We start from the raw sequence: 11809 nt of genomic DNA, 5'->3' as shown, positions 1-11809 counted from the left end.
TCCTTCCTCCTTCCTCTTTCCTTTCTTCTTTTTTTTTCAGTATCCGGAGCCTAATCTTGGTCACAGCTGCAAAACAAGCCACCTTTGCCACCTGCTCTGAGACAGCAGAAAGTTTTGAGTCATTGTCATACTCTTTACTACTCGATGAGGACAGTTTTTTATTATAAACAACCACAAAAAGCTCAGATTCCAGAACGATTTTTTAAGAAAAAAATGCTAAAATCCCATTTCTATAAAAATATTGTGTGGAAAAGAACTTAGTCAAACAAGATCTCTTTTTGAACATCTTACTAGATATGTAATTAAGTATTTACTTAGGGTTATCATGGTTAGAATTCTCTGGAGAAGCCAGCAAGAAGTGTGGATTGAAGGACGGACAGACAAAACTGATTTTTTTGAATGGGAGTTAAGTTGTATAATTTTGGAGACTGGAAAATCCAAGCACAAAGTCACTGTAGATTCAGTATCTGCTGGGGTTTCACTTTCTGCTTCATAGATGCACCTTTAGCTGCATCCTCACATGATGGAAAGGCAGAAAGAGTCCCTCAGATGTCCTCAGTGCCCTTCCTGAGCACACAAGTTCCCATCTTCCCCTCTACAAGATGTCACTGGGAATTAAGATCACTGTGAATTTAAGAGGGACACAAACATTTGAACCACACAATTGTATTCTATTTTGTTAAACTAGTGTTACAAAAGGAAGTAATGGAGAAAGGAGCCATTCTAATTTACCAAGAAGTTTTCTCATTTTATGCAATTTAGCTTCCCAAATCTTTAAAATACAACTTACACCATTCAAGTGGTGTTATCTAGATCTTGGGAGTACAAAAATTGTCTAATTTGGCTAAATTTATAATTACCAGTCCTGGTTTATGTAGCATCAAAATTTATGAACTTCGCTTGAATTATTCTATTAATTTACCTAGTGTTTCAAAAATTATTTTTGACATGGTAGACATGCTATTGCTTTAAATGATCTGTGTAGCTCCTAAATTTATAAAAATATACTAAATGAGAATTTCTGTTTTAAAACAGAAATTAAGTTTCATAAAATTTACATAGAAAATATATTTCAGGCAGAATTCATTTAGGGTTTGCTTTATATAACGAAAGTGTGGAGCATCTGCCAGGTGCTTGGTTCTATTCTTGGCTCTTGGGAAGGAGCAGGTGACAAATCAGAGTTCTAGGCCTAGGAGCCTTACGTTTGCACTAGAGAAGGCAAAAACTAAAGAAATAGATGTCAAATGGTGAAAGCTGATATAAAGAAAAAGAAGTTCCTTCAGTCCTGATCTTTGTCAAAGGATGCAACAAATTTACTAGACTTACACACAATCAGGCAAAGAATTCATGGCAAAGAATCCACCACAGGCCTACTTGCTCACCCTTTCATCTGGTTTTATTATGAGATAGTATCTTGCTAAATGGCTCATATTGGCCTTTCACTTGTGACCTTCTTTCCTCAGCTTTCTCAGGAGATGGGATCTGCCACTGTATCTGGCCCATATCTTTAAAAATAAGTTATTTTTCTGAGGATACAGCTCAGCAGCAGAAGCACTTGCTTGCAAGCATGAGGACCTGAATTTGATCCCTGGTACCACAAAAAAAAAAAAAGTTATCTTCATTAGAAATGTTGAAGAGATAGAAATTATCTTTTCCAAAGTTGAACTGTCTATCCTATTTGGAGAAACATTTCCAGTTATTCAAAACTGTTGGTGTTGGTTAGATGTATAAAGGCCTTCTCTAGCAGCCTTGCCTATAATTTCTGTAGCATTGTTAGTCAATACACATGTGACCTTTTTCCAAAGTCATGACAATGTGTAGATGTTGGTTCCCATTACTAGGGTGAATTTTCCATTTGTCATAATCTGATGCTTGAACTTCTGAGTCTGGAAATCTGATTTTTCCCGGTAACAAAGTAGGAGGCAGAGTTTTTAATCCAAAATGTTAAGACTATTTATTAATTCACCAAGAAATTTACTTCACAGCAATTAGATTTTGAATTCCATAGGTCCTCATAGCTTCCTTCCTTGGGGCACATAAGCATAATCAGCATAATGCAGCCTGTGCATGGATTCAGAAAAAGGACTTTGTCTGTATCATAGCTTTAGGCTGATGTATATGGATTGTATTCGGTTAGTCTTATAACTTGCTGTTTTTATGTTTTTTGTTTTAAGTCAGGCTCAAGAATGGTTATTGTTAAAATATGTCACAATCAACACTCGCTAATGAAAAGTTTTCATTTTGCTATGGATAGCAAATCAAGTGGTTATTTATTTAGTCCTGTTGTTGGATTTGGAGCAATTCTGTTTCTTTTAGTAAATTCATATATGAATTTGTTTTTATCTCTTTGCTACAATAGGTACCAAAAATAAGATTTATGATAAAAGGTATCCTCCTCATTTTTCCAAACTAGCTGCATGAAGTGCCAAAATAACATGTGATTAGAAGTTCAAATTTTCAGGATTTGAGCATGTAACTCAATAGTAGACTCTTGCCTGACATGTGTGGAACCCTGGTTTAGATCCTGGTACTGTATACACACAAAGGATTTTATTCTTCCCCAAAAGTATACTTAATTTTATGCATTCAACTTTAGAAGCATACTGAAAAGAATTTTTTTATCCACATACATGTATAAGTTTTGGAATTTTTTTACGAGGAATATTTTGTGAGAGAAGTGAAACTGCAATTTGTGTCAGCATTTGCAGTTTCTGGAAAAGTTGTGTAGAAGTGAAACAAACAATAACAAAGGAAGGAGAGCACCACTCAGAAAAATCAAGATGTTGAAGAAGCAGAACCGTCCCTATAGTGCTGCCTGCTGCCTGCACCATCCTGATCTTTCGGACGATGACCAGGTCTTGACTGTCTGGGCCTGGGTTGGTACCTTCTGTACTGACACTTTGTTGGTATGTCATATTCTTAAAATTCAGTTTAAGTGTAATTTTTGGATCAAAGTGTTTACCAGAGTAGCTGATTCCATGAAATGCAGAGATGGCCTCATATTAAATCTCAAATTGCAGGGCTGGTGAGATGGCTCAGTGGTCTAAAGCACCTACTTAGAACAAGCTTAGCAAAGCACAGGGACCACGGTTCAATCCCCCAGCACCACATGCCAGCCAGCCCCGCCCCCTGGTGGGCTGAGCTGGCCACACACACACACACACACACACACACGCACACACACACACAAATAAATAAAATTTAAAAAAAAATAAAAAAATAAATACATCTCAAATTGCAGAGCTGTTTTTCAAGCTTGACTTTCTTTCCAAGGAAAGGTAAGTTCTTAAAATTTGTACCTATGAGATAAAGAGAAGATGACACAGGGTAGTGAATATCTGTTCTATTGCTTTCACTTGCTTTATATGGAAACATCCATATCAATACAAAATGCCTATCTGCAGAAATAGGCTGTGTGTGTGTGTGTGTGTGTGTGTGTGTGTGTGTGTACACACGTGTGCACATACTGGAAATGGTGGCTTCATGAAAATAAGAAAGAAGAAAAGTTCGTTCTTTGATTAGCAACTGCTTGTTTTAAGGAATAACCTAACATGGGTCCCACTGAAATGCTAGAGGGACTGAGTGTGTCTTTTATATTTACAAAAAGAGCTTTGTGTGTGGAAGCTCTGCACTAGGAAAAGAAACTACAACATTCTTCACTCAAAATAGTCTCTTGCTAGCTCTGAGCCTCCGTTTTCCCGCCTTCAGTCACTGAACTTCCTAGAGTAAGTCTTCAGGAAGAGCCGGCACACACCCACCCAGGGCTGCTCCCTGTTGACCCATCTGTTTTCACACGTGCCTCCTGTGATTCTGCGGGCAAGCGCTAAGCTCTGCCACACACACGCACAGTTCTCTCCACATTTTCCAGTCTGAGATTTTGAGTTCAATAGTCACACTATTAAAACCAATTTACTGTGGGAAACAAGAAGACAGAGTACCCAAGAGAAACATCTGGAAGCAGAAATGAATACCATCTGTTTGGGAAGGTTCATTTTCAGGTGACACAGAGATTGGCAGAGGTCAGTGGAACAAGCTCAGAAGTTAGACTGTATCGGAAAACAATAGCGATATCTATTGTTCTTGTTCTTCAGATGGAGATAACTGTGTTGAATGAAATAATGAAGCTGGTTCTGTGAGATGACAGAGTCAATGGATGTGTAATAAGAAAGAAAAGAGAAACTTGGAAACATTAAAAAAAAAAAAAAGAAGAAAGCTGGCTCCCTCAGAACTTAGCAGCATAGGGTTGGATTTGGAATAGTAAAATTCACGGGCAAGCAGGGTGAATAAAGTTTTCACTTCAGAAGCTACCAACCCCCGCCCCCTAGAGCCTTTGATTGTTTGAGGATGTGGCTGTGGAGGGGTTGTTCTCACTGGGAGAGTACCATTTTCACAGCAGACAGGACCAGGATGTGCTGGGAGAGTGAAGAAGGGTATAGTTCTAGAGTGAAGAAACCTTGTGAACCTCTCTAAGAGAAGTCTGGTTCTTTGATTCTTATATATTATGGGCATTTTGGACCTACATTGACATCTACTAAACAGAACTGGCAAATTTCACTTAGTAGACCATTTTAAACTTGATAGTAAAATATTATCATTACTTTCTAGAATGTTTATAATATATTCTTTTAATCTTAATACCCAAATTAACATAAATTCTTTCCTAAAACTGGGTTGACCTATCTGTTAAATCAAAATTTTATGTACATAAATTTCAATAAATATTCTATAACTATATATACAACTTCACTGTTTATCTAAATTTTACCTTACCTTTTGTTATTACTGAGTAAACTAAGATAAGATATAAATTCTTTAAAAAATAAATCAGTTTCAGCTCTTGAAAACAAATCAGAGCTGAAAATGATTTATTTCAGTGAGGAAAGTGAAACCTACTCCATATGGTGAAATTTTTTAATCTCTTGGTCAGGGGCTTCCCTAGACTTATTGACCATCACCAATCCTGTGGGACATTGCTCAGCCATGCCAGGCCAAACTACCCAATCCCTCTTGTACTCTAGGGTCTACGCTTACCACACACTGGGTGGTGGAGGTGGAAGTGGAAGTGGTGGTGGTGGTAACCAGGGAGCCTGGTGCAGGTAACCAGCCAGTCTGCTGGATGCTACAGGCTGTTTCCTGCCTCACTATATCCCACCCTAAGCATCTGAGCCTCTTCACAGACATGATGTCTTTCAGCAGAGTGGCCTGCCTCCCCTTAGGGTATGGTTTCTTATTTCATCTATTATCTTCTAGTTTTCAAGAATTCCTACTATTTCCAGGTCTCTTCATACACTTCTTGTTTGGGGGACTGTTACAGATTACCTTACACGCAGCCTGATATCATTTCTGGGGACTGCTTACATGTTCTCCACTCATTATTCTATTCCTCTTACAGAGAAGGCACATTTTGTTTCTCTGGATAAATATTATCTTTTGATGAGATGGGCTTATATTTCTAATAATACCTAAGTGCATCTTTGTACACATTTGCTGTTCTCTTACTTTATTTTTTATATATTTTGGCATCCTTCTTGAGTCTGCTTGGAAGAATTATCCATATTAGCTGTACTTTTCCAAGGAAGAGGAGGTCCAGTTAAGAAATAGAACTGAGAGAGGAACCAGATGGCCATTTATCTTCTGAGTCACTGTCATTCTGTTCATTTCTCCATTTCTTGAATTTCTTTGCGAACACGTGAGGCTGAATTGGCGTGTCATTAGTAAACAGCCACAGAAGTATAGATGCCATTTCCATTTTGGGTCAGCAGGCAAGAATGTTCTAGATTAGCAGTCAGTCTGGCTACAGACTATAGTATGATGTTTTGTTCCAATTGATTTGCTTGTCTTTTATTCCAAAGATTCCTTTGAATAGAAAACTTACATTATTGCATGAGGGCAGAAATCATCTTATTATACTTTCCTTTTTTTCTGTTTTTTTATCTTTTTGTTTTCTTTTGGTGCTTATTAGTGAGATCTAGTTTGTCCAGAGCTGTATATTCTGCATTGTGGGAACCCCTACTTGTGTTTAGAGGTAATCTGCATTTTAAGTTTATCTGGCTGTAATTTCAGCTGTTTGTTTTCAGACTTTCACCAGATCTATAAAAATGTTTTGAGATAATTCAACTCCTTAATATATTAAATATAAGAGTATAGTTTTCAGTAATGTGCCTTTCTATATGATCATCTTCTCCTGTTATGCTTAATTGCATATTTGAAAACTTATACAGAAACCTGTCAAACAATTAACATGTGAAAGGATTTCATCCTCAGTAACATACAAAGAAATAAATCTACTAACATTAGAATATGGAAGAAGGAAATTAATAACGATATCTGTTTGGTGTATCCTTTGGCAAGACTTTGTTGCAGAATTTTAAAATACCAGCTTAAGAAAAATATATCTGTGCCTTACAGAACTATCCTATGAAAAGAAGTGAGAGACAAGCACAGGTAAAATGAGATAGTAATGAGGTTACTAAAACTCACAACAGAAATGAATTAAGTGAAAAGTAAATATTTGACTTCACTATGTTGAGGGCAATTTTCATTCTATTTGTTTCTAGTTTTTTTTGCCCTGTATCAGGATTTGATAGATGATTGGGTGTAACAGAAGTTATATACTGTTCACATCATTTTTAGGGGGAACCAGAAGTTTCTAAGAGTACTAAAAGTATCTACATTGGGCTGGCCAGATTGCTCAGCAGATTAAAGCTCCTGCTTAGGCAGGCACAGCGACCGGGGTTTGATCCCTGGTGTCCCGTGTCAGCTCTGTCCCTGGGGCAAACTGAGAAGGCAATTGAGACTGGGCTTGGTGGTGCACACCTGTAATCCTAGGGCTTGGGAGGCTGAAAACAGGAGGAGAACTAGGAGTCTGATCTGTGTAGTGAGACCTTGTGGACCCTGTACTAAATACATTAAAACAATTAAAATTAAAATATCTACATTGAATGACATCGTGTTTTTAGAATTATCAAACTTCAAATTTTCCTCTTAATATGTCAGTTTTTAAATCTTTTTTTTTTTTTTTTTTTTTTGTATGGTAGTGCTGCGGTTTGAACCTAGGGCCTAATGCTGAGGGCTTTCCCACAGAGTTGTACTCTCAGTTCTTTTAACTTTCTTTACCCACTTAGTCTTTCAAAACTCTCTCTCTTATCCTTGTGATAATAGCTAATTCTTCTTTGGTGCCTGTATGTGCAATGTGTTACAAATTACACCTTTTACTGAATCTTTCATTGGCTCCAACTTACCTGTGACATGTCAGTGCTCAGTTCTCCTCGATGACAAACTGGTGACTGCTGATGACTCACAAAGTCCAACACAAGTTTCATATAATTTTTATTTCATTTTTAACATTTCATTTGTGTTCACTTTAGCACAGGAAATCTAATAAATCTTACTGACTAACCGTGGCAGTCCTTGAGAATCACACTGATGGAATAGCCTGGGAAATGTCTCGTTCCAGTGTCTTAGGGCTACAAGAAAGTGATTGAAAGTGCTATTTTCCCCCAGTTTTAGAATTTTTAGTTCCCTCTCATAATTTCTCCAAGTCTCGTCTCAGGAGATTTGGACTTTTAACTAACAATTGACTGGTTCTTCCGTATTCAACAGTCTGTCTCAACAGTTCAGTTAATTTTCATTGCAATATGCCAGTAATACATTTTTGATTGATAATCTGTGAGTTCAATATGAACAGCCAAACTGGTTATACAATTAGGTTGGGCCATCTGATATGATTTTCAGTTGACATGATCCCTACAGGTTTTTCATGGATCTTCAATTTTGATGTTGTATACTGTATCCATTGTGTTGTTTAAAGTGAAAAATCACTAGATTTTTTAAGTAGGTGGATTTACCATAAAAGTATCATTTATTTTAGATGTTCAGAGGTGCAACAGTAGAGAAAACATATTTATAATAGCCTGAAAGTGAAGATCCTCACTAAATATTGTTAAACTAATATATTTCTTTCAAGCTATGTTTTGTGATTCATTTTGAACTGCTAAACATATAGGACAGCATGTGAAGAGCATTTATGCAGCCATAATTGTGATTATTGTCATTTTTTTCTTCAGATCCTGCTAGGCAATCAATCTTGTTAAAGAAATGATCATCACTTCATGCTTTTTGATCAACATGCTGCATAATTTTTCCCCAAGTTACTGAAGTAGATTTACTGACTCAGTTTAATGCATCATAGGAAATATGATCTTCTGTATTTGGTGAAGGTGTTTTCAGAAGACAAAAACCTGCAAGTAAAGATGAAAGCCATGACATATTTTAGACCTAAAGATATTTCTTCTTGAGGGCTGGGAAGTGACAGTTCAATTTCTGTCCATTCTAAGAAATTAAAACAAAAATCACAATTAAGTGACAGGTAATGGAAAGAAAATAATACGGTTCAGATGTACTTTTGCTTGTGCAATGTGTTATCTGGATAATTCTAAATTTTTCCAAGCACACATTGTTTTAGAGCTACTAGATGTGATTTTTTTAAGAGCAGAATTTATTTACTGAGGGAAAGAAAGCTTCTGTCCGAGAGAGGGACAGAAGGTGACCCTAGTGGTTGCCAAGGAATCTGCCTTTTCTAGGGATTTCCCATGTTTTCTACCTTAGACTCTCTTCACTTCATGTTTTTGCTCTAGATGTGATTAAAAAAAAAAACAAACTAAGACAGCTTAAAGATAAATGGAATCTCTGAGTTCTTGCTTAGAAATTTGTGCATAGCCTTCATGTTTTCAACACAGTTGAAAGAGGTAAGTAATTGTTCAGTGAGCCATGGAAATAAACTATTAAACATACATCGACAAGCAGAGTCCCACTTTCCTGACCCTCATCATCAAAAATGGAATTGTTTGAATTGAGATGGTCCCTCTCCCTCCCAGGCTTCCTTCTTCTTTCTCCCCTCCCCTTCTTTCCCCTTCCCCTTCACTTCTCCTTTCTTTTTTTACTGGGGTTTGGACCCAGTGCAATCACACTTAGTTACATTTCCAGTCCTCTTTTTTATTTTTCATTTCAAGACTGGGTCAAGCTAATTGCCATATTTCCCAGGCTGCATTTAAACTTGCAACCCTTCTGCCCCAGCCACCTAGAATGCTGAGATTATGGCTATGTACCACCATGACTTGGCAAGATAGTGCTAATTTTTAATGTCTTATAATGTTGAGATTTCTCAATATAAACTACGGATAAAGTTTAGGAAGTTAATATTTTAGGTTCTGAAGTCCTACATTTGGTGTTCATTTAGTAACAAGAACCACAATTATAGTTCAACTACTCTTTTATATAGTAGTCAAAGTATACTAGTAGGAGTACTACAAAGAAAAAATTCATTCACTTGGTCTACCTTTATTCTTCCTTACCTAGAAAATGGAGATGATAATAGCCCTTAGCATTTCAGGTTGTTTACAGGATTCAAGCAATAAAACAATAAAGGTATTGTGCAGGAGATGATAAATTTGGAATAAAACCTAGTGTTTGGTTGGTCTTGTTACTGTGGTCTCGGCCACCAATTTAGGTTTCTATGACTTTCAGACCCTTTGGAGACTATTCATAGTGAACTCATGCCAAACAGTCCTTTAAAGGCGAGCTCTGAGTTGTGTAGACTCGTTATCTCATTTCATCTCAGATACTGTCACTGAAGTTGCAGATAATATTAACATTGGGTCATGAGCTTATCTAGTTGGGTTATAGTACTAAAAGTGCACAGGTTAAAGGACTAATTTTCCTTTGGACTGATCGCTATGAGGCTTTAGTCAGTCATCTATTTATCAGCCATTGCTTAAGGTATATTATTTTGTCCATTATCTTGATGAATCCTATGACTAGCTTGCAAGTTAAGAGTCTGAACTTAAAGTAAGTTAAACAACTAAATGCAGGTGTCCAACTTTCAAGCTTGGAAACAAATAATCTTCAAAAGTTTGTATCATTTGCAGGATGGTACCCAGACTTGGATCTTAAATTGAAATTATAAACTCTGTGCACTCTCTTGCAAATGAAAGTAGTTCAGCTCAAAGGTAACTTTGTGAAAAGATCTGAGTGAATATGTAGATGTTTAAGTTTAAAACAATTTAAAGAGCCAGTGGCAAATTCTAGTCAAGAAAGTGTCATCAACTCACACTTTGATTATTCTCTGTTCCAACAGAAAAAATTCGGCATTGTGTCTGCTCATCACATCCTATGTGAAAAATCACAGAATATGAAAATAACTCTAAATGTAATCATTCAAATACTGTAATTAAATTTTGAAATTCTGAGTCATGTTTTGAAAGAGATTTTAGTCAAACTTGGGGTAATTTCTTCCTATAAATGTTGTATGTTTTCTAGTGATAATTGCATTCCTTAAATTAGACATAAAAAGACAGACCTCTAGAGCAGAGCCATAGACATACATATGTTAAATCACGAACTTAATTTCTTCTTACATTTCCCTCTTCATGTAAAAGTTAAAGATCAAGCCAGGGATGGTGGTTCACACCTGTAGTCTCAGCTACAGGCTGAAACAGGATTGCACATGGATGGGGAAATAGCTCAACATTAGACTAACATGTGCATGGTCTTGAGTTCAATCCCTGATTACACACACACACACACACACACACACACACACACACACACACACTCATGCATACATGCACACACAAAGGTTATATATTCTGTGTCTCTGTCTCTGTCTGTCTGTCTGTCTGTCTGTCTGTCTGTCTGTCTCTCTCTCTCTCTCTCTCTCTCTCTCTCTCTCTCTCTCTTTCTGAGATGCCTCTCTGTTAGTAGAGTTCATGTGAGGTATGTGATATAAGTACATGATCCTGAACAAATAGAACCCTTTTTGTCATGTAGTTCATCATACAATTTTTGTTCTGCCTTCTTTCTTTTTTTGGGGAGGGGTGGTCCCAGGGATTGAACTCAGGACCTTGTGCTGGCCTGGCAGGCACTTAAGCTACTGAGCTATCTCTTCAGCCCCATCTGTCTTATTTCTTATGAAGCAAACTGGCAGAATTTTGTGAGTCCTGCTTATTTTTCAGTATGTGTGGAAGTGGTAGTATATGAATAATTTTCAAATGCCAAGTGATGTAACAGTAGGGGGCCTGGTACAAGGAAAAGTTTGAAATCTTGAAGGAAATAAGAAATGAAAATTATATTTAAATCAGTTTTTCAGTTTTATCTTTGATATTAAACTGATGAGGTAAATTGCTTTCAGAACTTAAAATAGAGATTTAAAGGTTAGAATAATATCACTGCCAAAATCCAGAGAGAGGAAGAGAGGGACAGTTCATCTAAATATAAGAATGTGTTGTGGAGATGTAATGGCTCTATTAATATTAATTCTGTCATTATCCTTCACTGCTTTCTAAATGGAGAGTTGTCTGTCTGTATCTTCCTGGTATAGATACTAAAATGTAAATATCAAATGACAACCCTGTCCTAAACATAGAGGTTATCTCTTATTCCTACTGTAAAAACTTCTAATCAATCTAATTTGAAAATAAAAAGTATAGTTTGTTATCTTTCAATTGCTATGACAGAAATGCGTGGAAAAAAACCTTAAAAGGTGGAAATGTTTGCAGTATTATGGTTCATGGTTTCCCAGGTTTCAGTCCATGGCTGTTTGGTGTCTCTGTTTCTGGGTCAGTGCTGGTGCAGAACATCATGACTCTGATGGGGGTGTGTGATGCAGGAAAGCTGTTCATCTCATGGATGCTGGAAACAGAGAGGCAGGGTGGAACGAGACAGAAAGAGAGGGAGGGAGGGAGGGGGAGCAGGGTGGAACGAGACAGAAAGAGAGGGAGGGAGGGAGGGGGAGAAGAGAAGGAGGGAGGGG

General features: G+C 37.1%; 1 pseudogene; it reads left to right on the top strand.

The window, feature by feature from the left end:
- The first annotated feature begins 2780 nt into the window (after window positions 1–2780).
- The window catches only part of LOC101582503, an 11461-nt pseudogene continuing 2432 nt past the window's right edge, over window positions 2781–11809 (top strand).

The sequence above is a fragment of the Octodon degus genome, unplaced genomic scaffold, assembly GCF_000260255.1.
Source record: "Octodon degus isolate 3935 unplaced genomic scaffold, OctDeg1.0 scaffold00124, whole genome shotgun sequence".
NCBI lineage: Eukaryota > Metazoa > Chordata > Mammalia > Rodentia > Octodontidae > Octodon > Octodon degus.
Note: the sequence above shows the minus strand (reverse complement) of the source record. Positions and strands in the feature narration are given on the sequence as shown.